Here is a 15743-nt window from a genome sequence, read left to right as displayed (position 1 = left end):
ACGACCGATGCATTCACACTGCGTCAACGACCGATGCATTCACACTGCGTCAACGACCGATGCATTCACACTGCGTCAACGACCGATGCATTCACACTGCGTTCCTCCTCTGGCGCGACCGGCCTTCAGCCCTCCGCACTGCTACACCAAACTGTCCCTTCATTCTTCAAGTTTTTTTTTTTCCTCCTAAAATTTACACGTGGCAGGTCCTCTGGCATCTCTAAATGGGATTTTAATATCAATATTCTGTGTATATTTTCCTTTTTGGTACACCAACTTCTGATAGCACTTATACTTTCTTGGCACTCTAACTTCTGAGTATTTCCTACTTTCTTGGCACTCTAACTTCTGAGTATTTCCTACTTTCTTGGTACTCTAACTTCTATTTCCTACTTTCTTGGTACACCTCGATCACTGTCTTGTATACCACTGATACATACACTATTTGGCTTCATACGTAAAGTGGTGTTCAAATATGTAAGAGTACCGATATAGTGTTAATGTGTCAATATTGTTCAATGATAGCCGACTTAAAGAAACCTGCTAGGCTTATCATGATCCTTTAATGTCAAAAAAATCTCTTACGGCCTTGTCTAGGAGGCAACTCATAACAGTTGCCTAACTCCCAGGTACCTATTTTCTGCTAGGGGAACAGAGGCATCAGGTGTAAGGATACTTTTCAGATGTCTCATCCTGCCCTTGAGTCGAACCCGGGACCTTACGATTGTGAGCCAACGTGTTATTGACCACTACTATTCTGGTCACCATTAAAGTTCTTAAGTAATAAACCTTAAATCCAACAAAATCCCCAAAAGTCTTCTTATAAGAATGTTTACACAAACATTTAAACTTTAAAACATGTCAACTCCGGTATTTAAATTTGTCATAAATTGATGATAATTAATCTCATGGAAGTTTAATGGTGTTTTTTACAGAATATGTTAACTTTAAATTAGTCACCGTTCCTTCCCTCCGTCCCCTTATCACAGACTCGTATCCCAGCTCCTATCCTGGCCTCGTATCCCAGCTCCTATCCTGGCCTCGTATCCCAGCTCCTATCCTGGCCTCGTATCCCAGCTCCTATCCTGGCCTCGTATCCCAGCTCCTATCCTGGCCTCGTATCCCAGCTCCTATCCTGGCCTCGTATCCCAGCTCCTATCCTGGCCTCGTATCCCAGCTCCTATCCTGGCCTCGTATCCCAGCTCCTATCCTGGCCTCGTATCCCAGCTCCTATCCTGGCCTCGTATCCCAGCTCCTATCCTGGCCTCGTATCCCAGCTCCTATCCTGGCCTCGTATCCCAGCTCCTATCCTGGCCTCGTATCCCAGCTCCTATCCTGGCCTCGTATCCCAGCTCCTATCCTGGCCTCGTATCCCAGCTCCTATCCTGGCCTCGTATCCCTAACACGTGCTATATAGCCATACTGGCTTAGCGCGTTATCCTCCTAATTATTATAATTATTCCAAATTTAAATCGAAAAATGGAGACTGGAAACACAGTAATGTAAGAAAATACTCGTAATCTGTACGAATCAAACAGCACGGTATATGTTAAGTAATAATTGTAATTCAGAAGCAATAAGATGCTTATCTTAACATACTAAGAAGGTTAGGTGAGGTCGGTGTTTTCTACGAAGCTTTTCAAGGTAAACTAAAATATTCACAATCAATTAGTATGTCACATATGCACTTATTAAATAAGCCAATATTGACAGTAAGCAAGTGCGAGAACGGGTTGCAGCATGCACTAAAAAAAATAAACCACCTCCTTCACTATATTTAAAGCCAGTTTTGATAAAGAATTCGACCTCAACATGTACAATCAGGCACGTAGGCTGAGGCATAGTTAGACGTCACTCCGCTGTAGACCCTAATTGGTTAGTTACACACGAAGTGTTGCTACTCAGATCAGATGAGTATGGTCATTGGTCAGAGATAAACTGACCCCGGAGAAGAGAGAGGCGATAATGTTTGGTGTGGGACTGAAGAGCAGCAGCTAAGGACCCGGTGGTGGTGGTGGTGTGGTTGGGAGAACTATTATCTACCAGAGACGTGGCCATTTATTTGTACATTTTCTTCTGTCATCGATGGACAGAGTAAGAAAGCTGTTATAGTGAATTCTTGGGCATTCGTCCACATAAGATGATCGAAGTGCTGTTGCAATGTTAACCAGCTTACATATAGATGGTGGAAGGGAAGAGTATGTGCTCTTTCCTCGATTGATTGATTGATGAAGATTAAGCCACCTAAAAGGTGGCACGGGCATGAATAGCCCGTAAGTTTTTTCCTCCTCTTTTTACGGATTAAGTACCCCAGCGGGGTTCCTTCCCATGGTTCCTTCCCATTCCTTTCCTTCCCTTCCCAGCGGTGTTGTCCTTGTTGCTATGTTTACTCACCGGGTGAGTAAGGCTGCTCAATAAACTCCAGCTTCTCAGTAAAAAGCAGTTTTAAGTACCCATTTAAGTAGCCATTTTAAGTACCCATTTATTTCATGCATGTTTTATGATATTTTCGTGTTTTAAAATTGTTTCAATTCTAGTGCATTCACTCCATAATAACAAATGCATTTGGATGCAATATTTTTGTGTAGATATGGATCTGACAACGCAAGATATAGTAACGAAGTGTAATATGATTGTCATATTTGCACTAACGCTTTTTCATAACGTCTCACTAAAACAATAAGACGATTACCGCACAATTCACGTATGAGCGCAGTCCAAGTGAACAAAAGCTTGTTATCCTTTCCTGTGATGTCGAGTTAATCACAACCGCTGTTGAAGAGTTTTGGCAAATTGTTACACTTTCTTCTGAACTCTCAAAGCCTAGTTCCTGTAAACTGTTCCCGTGTCAATGTGTGCACGTAAATTGTTGCGAAATCGCCATTGCATGAGTGTTATTTTTAACGAACATGTTATTATTGTAAAACTCTTCTCAGACGGCCATGTATCACCGAGACAAGTTAGGTAATAGTTGGAGTGGTGTTAGGGCCTCGGAGTGCTGTTCCAGTCAACGGGGCGGAGAAATTAAACCACCAATCAGCGCCACGGACCACACGTGACCGAAGCGAGGTCAACCAGGCTCACCAGGATAGCTGCAGTCTTGCTTCGTTTAGCATTACACGACCAGCTCTCGCCTGTAACTCTAACTAGGCTTGGTGCTCCTTTCGCTTGAGGCCAGGTTCTGGCTTGTTTGGTGGTGGAGTTGTGTGTTTGTAGGCCAATAGAACTCGACTACTAGTGGCACCTAGTAATGTGCCACTGGTGAGTGATGGCTTAAGGGAGCCTCTGCAGCTCGTGCAGAAATTGGAATTACGTTCAACGGTTTATATATCTTTGCATAGGAGAAATATTTCGGATTTATCTCTCACTAATGACCGTTTTGCTCTCTCCATAGTATGATTGATTCGGCTGAAGAGGTGCGTAGAGTGCATGAACCCTCGCAGACTAAAGATTTTGAAATAGTGTCACGCACTGAAGCTGGAAACTTGATATGAACTTTATCAAAGGATAAATTTTCTTTTAAAGCGGGATTTTCTACTAAAAGAACTATCCTTTGTACAGGAACGCCTTTCGAAATTAAAGTAGTTATCAAACACATTTTAGTCTCTGAAATGCAATATTGTTGCAAACCTGACTGCACCATTTAAAATAACTGCAGCGTTATATTGGCAATCTTGCTGTCAAGGTGATGACTAGTAATGAAGGGCAAAGTAAAGTTTCCTGAAACGGCAGCTTAAACTCCAGATTGCTGCCGTGTCCTCCTGGGCCACCAATTGTGGTTTGCAGGTCTCTGGCTGAGACTTGTGCTGTAACCTTTACTCGGAAGCGGATAGTCCTTTGTACCCCCCTCCCCACTTATGGTAAGTCTTTTGTATGAAAACTGTTTAAACTTCTGGGGTTAGTGTTTGACACTCTTCTTACCTTAGTCACCCTATATCTCCTGCCTTTTAGAGTTGAATACTCTAAGGCCCTTACCTTTTAATGTCTTGCCTCATCCTTCCTGGGGCGCTGATAGGCGCATACTCCTCTCCTTGCATTACTTTTTCTTGCTGTCTAAACTGTCATGGCTGTCCTGCTTCTTCGTCTGCCTCTCCCTCCCTCCACCCTTCGTTGTCTTGATGCTCTTCACCATATTGGGCTCCGTCTTAGCTCTGGTGCCTTTGGTTTGACACAGAGCCTGTATGTTGACTGATGTCGCTACAAGATTGCAGTTATTAGCTACCGTCTCTCGTACTTTGTGCGGTCTCTAAACCCCCCTCGCTTGCTTATGTCGTACTTTGACCTGTGCCACTCCTGTGGGGCCCTGTTCCTTCTCACCACCTTCCTTTCTGGTTGTCTCGCTTGAAAGGTTAGTGTTGCCAATGTTCCTCTTCGTGTCATTCTGTCCTTGGCCTCCCTTGAGGGTCTCTAGACACAAGTTTTGTAGGACCTTGACCTGCATGATTAAGACAGGTTACCCCTCTTAGTTCTGAAATGCCTTTTCCTTGCTTGCTTTTCTTCGCTCTCTATCATCAGATAGGGTTTTAAGTCTGATGTAGGCTCCTCCGTTGTTTTCTGACTACACCTGTGTTGCATTCTTCCCGAGACTAGCATCCTCACGGCTGAACTTTGTGATTTTTTTTTTTCTTTGACTGCTTTCTTGCCGTAGCTCTTCCTTTGTTGTAGACTCTCGGTGCCCTCACGGCCCTCGTGGCACTTAATTTTAATACTTCTTGCTCATATTCATAATGTTTTTTAAGGATATTTCCTATGCATATGACTTGCGTATTGTGTTTTCTAGGTGCGACGTGACTAGACCAGGGAGCCTCTAGCCAGTAGTCAACATCGTTTACACTGTGTACGTCACTGAAGCGTATTGTCTGCTGGGTAGTACGGTGAAACCTTTCACAACGTCCCCACTAATTATTGTAGACGGTCAACATTAAAGATTTCTCAGAATTTTGTTGTATCATTCATACTAATGTAGACGCTTGTTGGCATTTAAATTCTCCTAATGATTCAGTTATGGAAACAATTTAATGTAGAGCGAAGATTCAACTGTAAAGTATTCACCTAATAAGAACTATCTAAATCTTTTTTTTCACTTAATTTACCTAAAACTAGATTTTTTCAAACCATGAATGTACAAATTTGTATTCATAACTTGCATAAAATCCTTGTAATTCCTAACAAATTAGGAATGCAGTTTTCTAACTAGGGTAAACCCTTACATGCACTCATCACCTCTAAAACCAGCGGCCACAGATGCTGTACTGTCGGCTAGGACAACTTCCCAAGTGGACATGCTTCTAAAGACTAACAATGGTATAAAGGCGATTCGACAAGAGTAGACGGCGATCCAATATCAAACACTGAATTGCCAATTCGGTGTAGTTTAACAATCATTGCTGGCGATGCTCAGATTTAGAATGGCAGTACATTCTACGTTTAACGTTCATGTTGATACAGTGGGTAAAATTTCCCACATTATCTAAGATGTATCATATCGGACAATGCCACTATGATCGTGTACACAATAGGGGCCCATGGTGCCTACAGTGCAATATCTTGATTAAAAAAAAACTATTGGAACAATCTATAAATTTCGGTGAAGATTAAATCAAATACTTAATTAGTACTATCCAGTGCTACAATCTCAATCTTATCTTGCTCATAATATTAGATCAGATGTGATTGTCTAGACAGTAAAAAAAAAAAAAAAATAATGTACATTGAAGGCTACTTCCCCAAGAAGGGCGGAGCCAGCGAGCTAAGCGGTGCTCCGGGACAGATGGTTTTCTTTACAGTGGACACATGATGGTGCCTTGTTAACATTTTCAGTAAAGGACACCACACTAACCTATCACAAGTGATTACTCTCTAGAACTAGGAGTACCTGGACTTGTATCTATAAGGAAAAATTCCTAATACTTGTCTAGTGTAGTGGCTTGAAGTGATGCCCTCGGATACTTTTGATATCGTTCGCCTTATGCGTTTTTGTTCTCGTATTGGCATCCTTGGTGATATATTTAGCGCCCTCTAATTATTTTGCGTATTTGATGGTGCTACATAGCCTTCCCGGTTTGGTGCCTTCTTTTGATAATTACCTGAAGTGATGCCTCCACATCTAATCTCATCCTAGTGCAAACGCAACTAAGGACATAACCAAGTAGCAAAGCTTCCAGAATATTAAACAGCAAAGCTGTGATATAGAACTTTGGCACTATATTTTAAGTTATTCTGGCAACTTGTCAAACGGCACCGGCTCTGACTAGATAAACATAAGTATACTGTGTTATTGTAGTGTATTGGTTGGCCACTTGCATGTTTGTGTAACCTTAATCTATCCAATACGTGTGTCGTTACAGCGTGGGGCGATGCCCCAGATTTCGGTAAGTTTTGATTAATCTTTCAGCCAAAGTCTTTTTTTAAAGTTATCGACGCTCATTCCTTAAAATTATTAAACCTCGGTCATTGAAAGTAAAGCTCGACAATCTTTTCATATAAATTGAATATCTGTATATATAATTGATAATATACATTAAGTTAACAATTGCTTACTTCGTTATCTTTATATTAAATATGATGCTTAAATTAATCTTAATTAGATAAGAGTACTTCGACCAAATTTATGGTCCTTTTGAACCAGGATGGTTATATAAGTACACTTACACCATATTATGGACCTTTAATTGCATATTTACATATACAAATTGTTTATTGGTATGAATATTGGCCGTTGTACATAGTCCAGCCTAGCACTGTCATTACATGGTTTGGATCCTTCATTTAATCCGTGGAAAGAGGGAGTTCATACTCTTCCCTTCCAACATTTATATATAAGCTGGTTAACATTGCAACAGCACTTCGATCATTTTGTGGTAGAATGGCCAAAAAATTCATTACAGCTTTCTAACCCTGTCCATCGATGACGGAAGAAAATGCATAAATAAATGGCCACGTCTCTGGTAGAAAAGTTCTCCCAACCACACCATCACCACAACCGGGTCCTCGGCTGCTGCTCTTCAGTCCCACACCAAACATTATCGCCTCTTTTCTCCGGGGTCAGTTAATCAAATTAACTTCTGGCCAATGACTACTCTCATTTGACCTCGGGCAAGTACACTCCCATTGTGTTATCAGGGTCTAAAGCGGAGTGAGATTTAGTGCTCTATGCCCTGGCTATTAGTCTCGTTTCACCCTGTTGGATAATTAACTATTCTGATTTTCGATTTGTCGAGTCTGGCCTTAAAGTTGTGGATGGAGGTGGCTTCCACTTCTCTCGACGCATACCACTTGTTGTCTACCCGTAAAAGCCGCGAGTATTTCTTTACATTTTTTTTTTGACTCGTTGAGCTTTCAGCTGCGTTTTTTTGTCCTACTTTCTCTCAAACTAAAGTGGCTGGCATTGTCTACTTTGTCTATTTGTCTCAGCATTGTGTATGTGTCGCGAAGTATTTTTGGCATTGTCAATAATGCTAAAGCAGTCTATCACCTACCAGTCCTGTGCAGGGAACCATTGCACTTCCAACAAAGCTCTCACACGTGTACACACAATACTCTACCACCATGTGTGTGCGCATGCCAGTGTTCCGTGTGCGTATGTCATGACCGTTCTCCATGACCGACACCTCGCTTATTCCCCTTCAGTTTAGCTCAAACACAAACACTTGCAACAAGAGATTGAGGTTAAGGATGACAGATGGTGAGAATTTATGGTTCCAGTTCGGGCTATTATCGGCTTGAATACTTAAACAGTGTGTGGGTCTGGTTGAAGACGTGGCACTTTTTGTCTGACAGAGGTCCTTACCTGTGACTGGGGCCCTGGTGTCTCGGTGTTGACACTGGCTGGCGACGAGGCGCCCAAGTTGCATGGTGCTTCAGGCTGCTTCCCGCCACCCACTGTTGCATTGCAATCCGCTCTCGCACAAGACAGCACATACTTATTGCTTATAGTCAATATTTGGCTTATGAATAAGTACATATATGGTATATTCCAAGTTATATATTTTCAAGGCACTAAATTTTTTGTTTAATAAAACAATAGATTTTATACAAAATTTGACAATATTCTGAGTTACTTTACAATTTAGGGAACCTTCACAAAGCAGAGGAGCTGAGGCAGCCCTTGTCCCCTTGCTAATGATTTTTACAACCGTTAATAAAATATAAAATGATGCAAACGAGGGTTCGATCCCACCAAACGCCTTCACTGCTTTCTCAGATGTTCCTGAATACATTGTCCATTATACAACTATTATACAAAATACAGATAATTACAAAAAATCATAATTAAGTTTACACTCAATTTCAATACATCAATTACATGGCATAATAATGGTGTAACTGCTAATTATTATAATTACATAATGTACCAGGAAGGGACCCGGCGGTGCCCGGGACAGTATCACTTCCTCCCCCTAAACCCCCCCTCCTTATTCTTAACCCCTCCTCCTCTCTCCATCTTCCATCTCGTCTAATCCATCTAACCACCTCTCCCCGTCTCCCCATTTCCCTACCCTCCATCTACGAAGCTTCCCCCTTAATCTTCTCCTTTTCCCATTCTCAATTTCCATGCTTATTTCTGCATATCCGTGGAATATATTATGGTCCTTGCTCTGCCTTTCCTTTTCTCTCTCTCGCTCTATTTCTGCTCTCCTTACTCTTTTTTTTCTCTCTCTCTCCCTGCACCCCTCTTCCCCTGTTAATATACATACAGCCATAAACTAGACGGTTGACACTATCTAATCTGAATTTGGTTCCGATGTCTCGCCAGCGTCAGGGACTATGTTTCAGCCCCTGACGTCAATGTACCCACCTTGCTGCTGTATCAGGGACTATGTTTCAGCCCCTGACGTCAATGTACCCACCTTGCTGCTGTATTATGGACTGTATTTCAGCCCCTGACGTCAATGTACCCACCTTGCTGCTGTATTAGGGACTGTATTTCAGCCCCTGACGTCAATGTACCCACCTTGCTGCTGTATTAGGGACTGTATTTCAGCCCCTGACGTCAATGTACCCACGTTGCTGCTGTATTAGGGACTGTCTTTCAGCCCCCCTGACGTCAATGTACCCACCTTGTTGCTGTATCAGGGACTATGTTTCAGCCCCTGACGTCAATGTACCCACCTTGCTGCTGTATTAGGGACTGTGTTTCAGCCCCCTGACGTCAATGTACCCACCTTGCTGCTGTATCAGGGACTGCGTTTCAGCCCCCTGACGTCAATGTACCCACCTTGCTGCTGTATTAGGGACTGTGTTTCAGCCCCCTGACGTCAATGTACCCACCTTGCTGCTCTCTTAGGGACTGTTTCAGCCCCTGATAAACGTACTAACTTAAAATTGTAGTTTCTCGTATTTAAATTAATAATTAGTATAACTTTCTGTAATTCTTTGTATTTGCATGGATTAGGGGAATATTTTTTAAATGATAAATGCAAAGAAAATGCTAGCACGTATTCAGTATTGTTTTTTTATATGTATATGTATATGTATATGTATGTATGTATATATATAATATATATATATATATATATATATATATATATATATATATATATATATATATATACACACACAAATTAATATTTTAAAACCTCTTAAATGAACCAGAAAGGCACGCAAAACACCCCCCTACCCCCCCCCCCCCTTACCCCACTGCGACGGTTCGTCACGTTCGAGTCGTTGAACCAAACGCGCGGGTTACACCTAAAAAAATAAAGAAGAGTTATAAAAATTCAAAACTCGTTAAACTCGCTGATGGAAACCACGCCCAAATTGTCGCCAAAACTGAAAACGCCTCGTTATTCTACACACAACTCTACTTATACTGACGACCCTTAGTTCTCCCTAATGTGTTAGAAGTATGTCTCTCTCTCTCTCTCTCTCTCTTTCCGAAAGCCGATCAAACCGGATTTGGAAGCCTTAGAACGTGTCTCCCGCGTGACCACTCTCTCTCCTCCAACACCCACACAACCTCATCCACCACACACCACCACACTCACACAACCACACCCACCACTCACCACCACACACACCCAACCACACACCACCACACACACCCAACCACACCCACACCCACCACACACCCACACCCACCACACACCCACACCCACCCAACCACACACCACCACACACACACAAATGAATCTCGGTAATACCAATTTGACCGCCAGATCTTAGGTGACAGTACAATAGTGTTGAAATGAATTACTCGACTTGACAATGGTCCAGGATGTACCGAAACGTCTCGAGCTGTTCATTTTCAGTCTTGTGAGTTGGTTGTCTAATTTAGACTGAAAACTGCAGAGCAAAATAAAGGTTGTTACCCATTTGGAAGAGTTTAGGAGGATAATATCGTTTAATGGATAGCATAATAATCCTCTAATAATGGATGCATATTTATCTAAGCTTAACCGGTTTGGGACACACTACCAGTAAGAGTCACGCACACCCACGAGAGTTGCACAATCGTTTCGGATAGGAGAATCACAAGTCACCAAGATTCTCTGCCTTGCAATGTGGGTTGTATTCAGATATCAAGGATGAACTATACCCTTGTGATGTCCATTAGCTTGTTGGTGCCAGCAGTAGCAGCTCGACGGCATTAACAAGACCCCCCCTAAAACAGCTAGAAAGACCCCCTAAACAGCTAAAAAGACCCCACCACAAACAGCTAGAAAGACCCCCTAAATAGCTAAAAAGACCCCACCACAAACAGCTAGAAAGACCCCCTAAATAGCTAAAAAGACCCCCACCACAAACAGCTAGAAAGACCCCCTAAATAGCTAAAAAGACCCCACAACAAACAGCTAGAAAGACCCCCTAAATAGCTAAAAAGACCCCACAACAAACAGCTTTAAAGACTCCCTAAATAGCTAAAAAGACCCCACAACAAACAGCTAGAAAGACCCCCTAAATAGCTAAAAAGACCCCACCATAAACAGCTAGAAAGACCCCCTAAATAGCTAAAAAGACCCCACAACAAACAGCTAGAAAGACCCCCTAAATAGCTAAAAAGACCCCACCATAAACAGCTAGAAAGACCCCCTAAATAGCTAAAAAGACCCCACAACAAACAGCTAGAAAGACCCCCTAAATAGCTAAAAAGACCCCACCATAAACAGCTAGAAAGACCCCCTAAATAGCTAAAAAGACCCCACAACAAACAGCTAGAAAGACCCCCTAAATAGCTAAAAAGACCCCACAACAAACAGCTAGAAAGACCCCCTAAATAGCTAAAAAGACCCGCACCAAAAAAAACGCTAGAAAGACCCCCTAAAACAGCTAGAAATTATTAATTGTTAGTGAATGGTTTAAGACTAGCCATTTTGGCACCACCTTATTACCTTAATTTTTGCCTAACATATAAATGTCGGATATTTACCTTCGGGGACGAACACCTGCCTCAACCCTCCCCTCGGGGACTTGCATCAACTAGGGACCATAAGGTTATCTAGGGGTTATAAAAGGGGTTATCTTGGGTTGTTGCTGAGAGAGCAATAACTCCTCTCTATCACTCTGATGGAGCAGCGGCTGTTAGTTCCATCAGCATAAGTCAGGACAGCGTCGACTCCCGCTAAGTAAAGTGTTCTATAATTATAACCCTTCATCCACCCAACACCCACACCGTAACACCAGGTCATCCTCCACCCAACACCCACACCGTAACACCAGGTCATCCTCCACCCAACACCCACACCGTAACACCAGGTCATCATCCACCCAACACCCACACCGTAACACCCGCTCATCATCCACCCAACACCCACACCCACACAAGACCCACACGGCTCAGCCAGTGTAGCAGCCAGAGATTATTTGCTATACATTTTTATTCAGACATAATCCTTCATTCACCACGATAACCACCAAACATATACATTTACATCTGTCCTACATAGCCAGGGTTCGAGATTTTATATAATATATAATATAAATATATATAATATGCTATAATATTTATATTATATAATATATAATATAAATATATATAATATGCAATGTATTCCTTTCGTCGGGGGACAGGCAGCCAGTTTATAGGCACAATACATGTTAGTTATATTTAGTATTTACATGTAATTATTATATTGAGGTAAGGACGGGTTGAGGGACGGGTTGAGGGACGGGTTGAGGGACGGGTTGAACATACAGTACACTTCTTCACCGAGTACTCCAGGTGCGCCTTGCAGGTGGGGGGGGGGGGGGAGAATATATACCATGATAGGTTACCTGGCGTGGCACCCAGAGCCAGGTGGGCAGGTGCCTGTAGGGGAAGCAGTGAGTGCCACTATGGAACCAGGTGTGGTAAGGGTGTGCAGGGGGGGAATGGGAGGCAGGGGTGGAGACGCGAAGGTAAAAATATTGTCGAGAGCTTGGCAGTGTGGTTGTATGGTTCGTATGGGTATGAGATGGGGGTGTGGGGACGGTGTGTGTGTGGGGGGGGGGGGAGGGGTTAAGGGGGTTCTGGGCGCGGCCAGAAAAGCACTTGTGATAAGAGACCCACGAGGAATGCGTCTTGACACGTCGTTAAGATCAACGCTCCAAGACGGCGGCAGTTACCGTGATAGACATATACATGCTTCTACTTGATTCACAGCCTATGTATACGGCTAAGTCCTATGTATGATGGCGTGTCGACAAGCAATCTACATCCCCTCAAGCCCGTCCTCTCAACTACTACGATAATACAGCTAATGGTAACCAACGTACCAAAGGCAACCTACTATCAAAAGCAGCGGATCCCAAAAATCCATGGTTTTAACTACGCCTCGATTGGTTAGGTGGATTCGTACGTTTCAGGTCAGGTTAGGACGTTGAATTTTGTACGTTGCGGCAAACTGAGAGAACTAAGGCTGGTATAATCAGATCCTTCGTACACAGCGCATTCGTAATCATTTTAAAATAATAGTTTTGTTTTGGTATTTCTTCATTGTAATTAACACACGTAAATTGCTCTAAATTCGTGTTGTATAGTCTATAAATTTATTGGATATTAATCCGTTTCATTATTCAAATGCTTTGATGTTTTACATTATTACATTATTTACATTTTTATTTACATTTTATTACATTATTTACATTGTTTTACATTACTTACATTATTAAAATGTTTTGATGCGTCAACGGTAATGGGTGACGACGCTCGGCTTGTCTACTGTTTTATGGGGTGATTCACAGGACCCCAACCATGAGAGACAGCTGTGGTTGGTTAAATAGGTCAACAGATTGTGAGGTTATGGCGTCGTGTAAGGTAGGTGTTGGGTAAGGTGGGCGTCGCGTAAGGTAGGTGTCGTGTCGAATAACTGTCAAATTGCCGTGTCAAGTGGACAGGAGTCAAATGGACGGGTGTCAAGTACAAAGGGAATTTCTGGTTGTCAAGTAGATGAGTCACTTGTGGGTTCAAGTTCATGCGGATATATGTATGGTGTTTAAGGTTCACGTATCTTCCTAAAACTGTAATGTTTATAATACGGGTCCCTGAACTGACCATTCTGAAGCACACAAAACGCTGATAAAATGTTTAATTGCTGCCTCTCGCAGTATTGAAGATAGTAGAGTGATTACTCACTACGCGGGGGAGTGAGGTCTATATTCGTGCCCGGCCTGCGTCTGCCCTTTAGGTTATGGATGGAGGTACCTTCCACAACCTCCTTCAGTGCATTCCGCTCGCTGACCACCTGTAGAGGGTACGAGAGGAAGTGGTGCTGACGGCAGTGTGAGTAGCCAATGGTCAGCATGTAGCGCACGCGCGAGCGCCATTACCTGCTGGCCGCCTGACAAGGAACTCGCGGGCAAGACATAATCACGCGACATATTTGACGCACAGCCAGACACCACCACCTAGTTGACGGGAGACATCTCCCTTCACGCAGGGTACAGTCGCACCTCCACAGATCTCCAGTATCAGCTCTTGATACTGGTAATGGCACAAAAGGGCCATCACTTACGGGCTATTCATGCCCGTGCCACCTTTTGGGTGGCTTAATCTTTATCAATCAATCAATCACCACCACCTAACACCGACCGTCCACCAACGCCACTACCACCCCCCGTCCGGTCATCTCTTCACATTAAGAAATGCGAGGAGATACTTTCACCCCTGTACGGACGGTCGGCAAGTGGAATGCGATGAAATAAGACGCCCTGGAAGCCACCTCCGTCGACACCTTTAAGGCCAGGTGCTACAATGAATTCGTACGTTATGAAAGTTGTTATTATAAGACCAAAGGGTAGAACAAGGCTAGTAGGCGGGGTGTCAAGAGGTAGACCACTCTGTTGTGTGGCCACTGTTAAATAAGCACTGTTACTATAATCTACTGTTACTGTTACTGGATGTTAGGTAGTGTTACTATAACCACCACCTAATATCCTCCAGGGTCACCATCTAACTCCACCCAGAATTACTACACTACCACCACCATATATCACCCATTACCACCATATCCCACCAGCCACCACCATATTCTATGACTACCACCACCACCACCACAATGGCCTACCGCTACCATTCATACTCTCCTTTCTCTTTCCTTTTTCTCTCTAGGAGAGAGAGAGAGAGAGAGAGAGAGAGAGAGAGAGAGAGAGAGAGAGAGAGAGAGAGAGAGAGAGAGAGAGAGAGAGAGACACACACACTCACAGCTACAGATCAAAGATGTTGATTAGACAACGTCAAGATGAAAACACAATCTAGTGCATACAGCCGAGGTGATGGAGTGTTGTGATGGCTTAATTACCGTCTCCAGCATCCCACCCAGCTGGTCACCCCCACTACTCCACTACACCCTGCCTACCTAGCACTCCACAGCATGTGGGGAATGACTCCGGTAGTCGAGGCAAAGCCTAAAAAGCCTCGACTCTTCCGACAGAAAGTCTCATGCCTGCAACCTTTCGTTGCAATACCATATTCGTTGAAAACGGAAAAGCTTGCGCCTTTTTAAAAAAAAATAGATAACAGATAATGTCAAGGAAATGTGTGGTATTCTCAATGAGTACTTTGTGTCTACCGAAAGGGTCCCGGTATAGTACAGTCGGGTTAGTTTTCAACGGACAATCCAGAATTCCGGGTTCGAATCCCGGGCGGAACAGAAATGGTTGGGCACATTTCCTTTCACCTCATGACCTGTTCACCTAGCAGCAAGTAGGTACTCAGGCGTTAGTCAGCTTGTTATGGGGTTGCCTCCTGGGCGGGGTCAGTAATTCGCCCTTAGGAGGAGGGGGGGGGGGGGGGGGGTGGGGTGGGGGGTGGGGTGGGGGGTTGAGGGATCTTGATAAAAGCCTAACGTGTATGAATACACTCTGGCTTCATGTCCCCGACACAATTAATTATTCTTATTCTATTATTTACTAGAGAATAACTTTATATTTAACATACAGCTGAATAAATCTATGCAAAGTGTGAATAAATCTATGCAAAGTGTGAATAAATCTATGCAAATTGTGAATAAATCTATGCAAATTGTGAATAAATCTATGCAAATTGTGAATAAATCTATTCAAATTGCGAATAAATCTATGCAAATTGTGAATAAATCTATTCAAATTGCGAATAAATCTATGCAAATCGTGAATAAATCTATGCAAATTGTGAAGAGGACGAGAGGAATACTCAAAACTTCATACAATGAAGTTCTTAAACATACAAAATGAAAGCCAAGTAAATCCCCCAGAACCAGACGAAGTATTTGCCAAGATGCTCAAAGAATGTAAAGAAGAGCTTAGTGAGCCTCTGTCTTGCATATTTAACATATCAGTAGAGTCCA

General features: G+C 43.0%; 1 protein-coding gene and 1 long non-coding RNA gene across 4 annotated transcripts in view; both read left to right on the top strand.

The window, feature by feature from the left end:
• The window catches only part of LOC123764335 (uncharacterized), an 89685-nt gene that overhangs the window by 64293 nt on the left and 9649 nt on the right, over window positions 1-15743 (top strand). The window contains exon 1 of one of the 3 annotated variants that reach the window (XM_045751959.2): window positions 13537-14162. The exons of 1 other annotated variant lie outside the window; for it this stretch is intronic. The gene's annotated coding sequence lies outside the window, so the exon portion shown is untranslated. Of the gene's footprint in view, window positions 1-13536; window positions 14179-15743 lie in introns of those variants that run through there. One more of the 3 variants, XM_045751958.2, reaches the window with a different exon arrangement.
• Window positions 1793-4938, top strand: LOC123764453 (uncharacterized). The gene is made up of 2 exons (XR_006773565.2): window positions 1793-3860; window positions 4781-4938. It is a non-coding gene; the product is annotated as an uncharacterized lncRNA (long non-coding RNA).

The sequence above is a fragment of the Procambarus clarkii genome, chromosome 82 (genome assembly GCF_040958095.1).
Source record: "Procambarus clarkii isolate CNS0578487 chromosome 82, FALCON_Pclarkii_2.0, whole genome shotgun sequence".
NCBI lineage: Eukaryota > Metazoa > Arthropoda > Malacostraca > Decapoda > Cambaridae > Procambarus > Procambarus clarkii.
The sequence above is the reverse complement of the archived record's forward strand: the minus strand, read 5'-3'. Positions and strand labels throughout refer to the sequence as shown.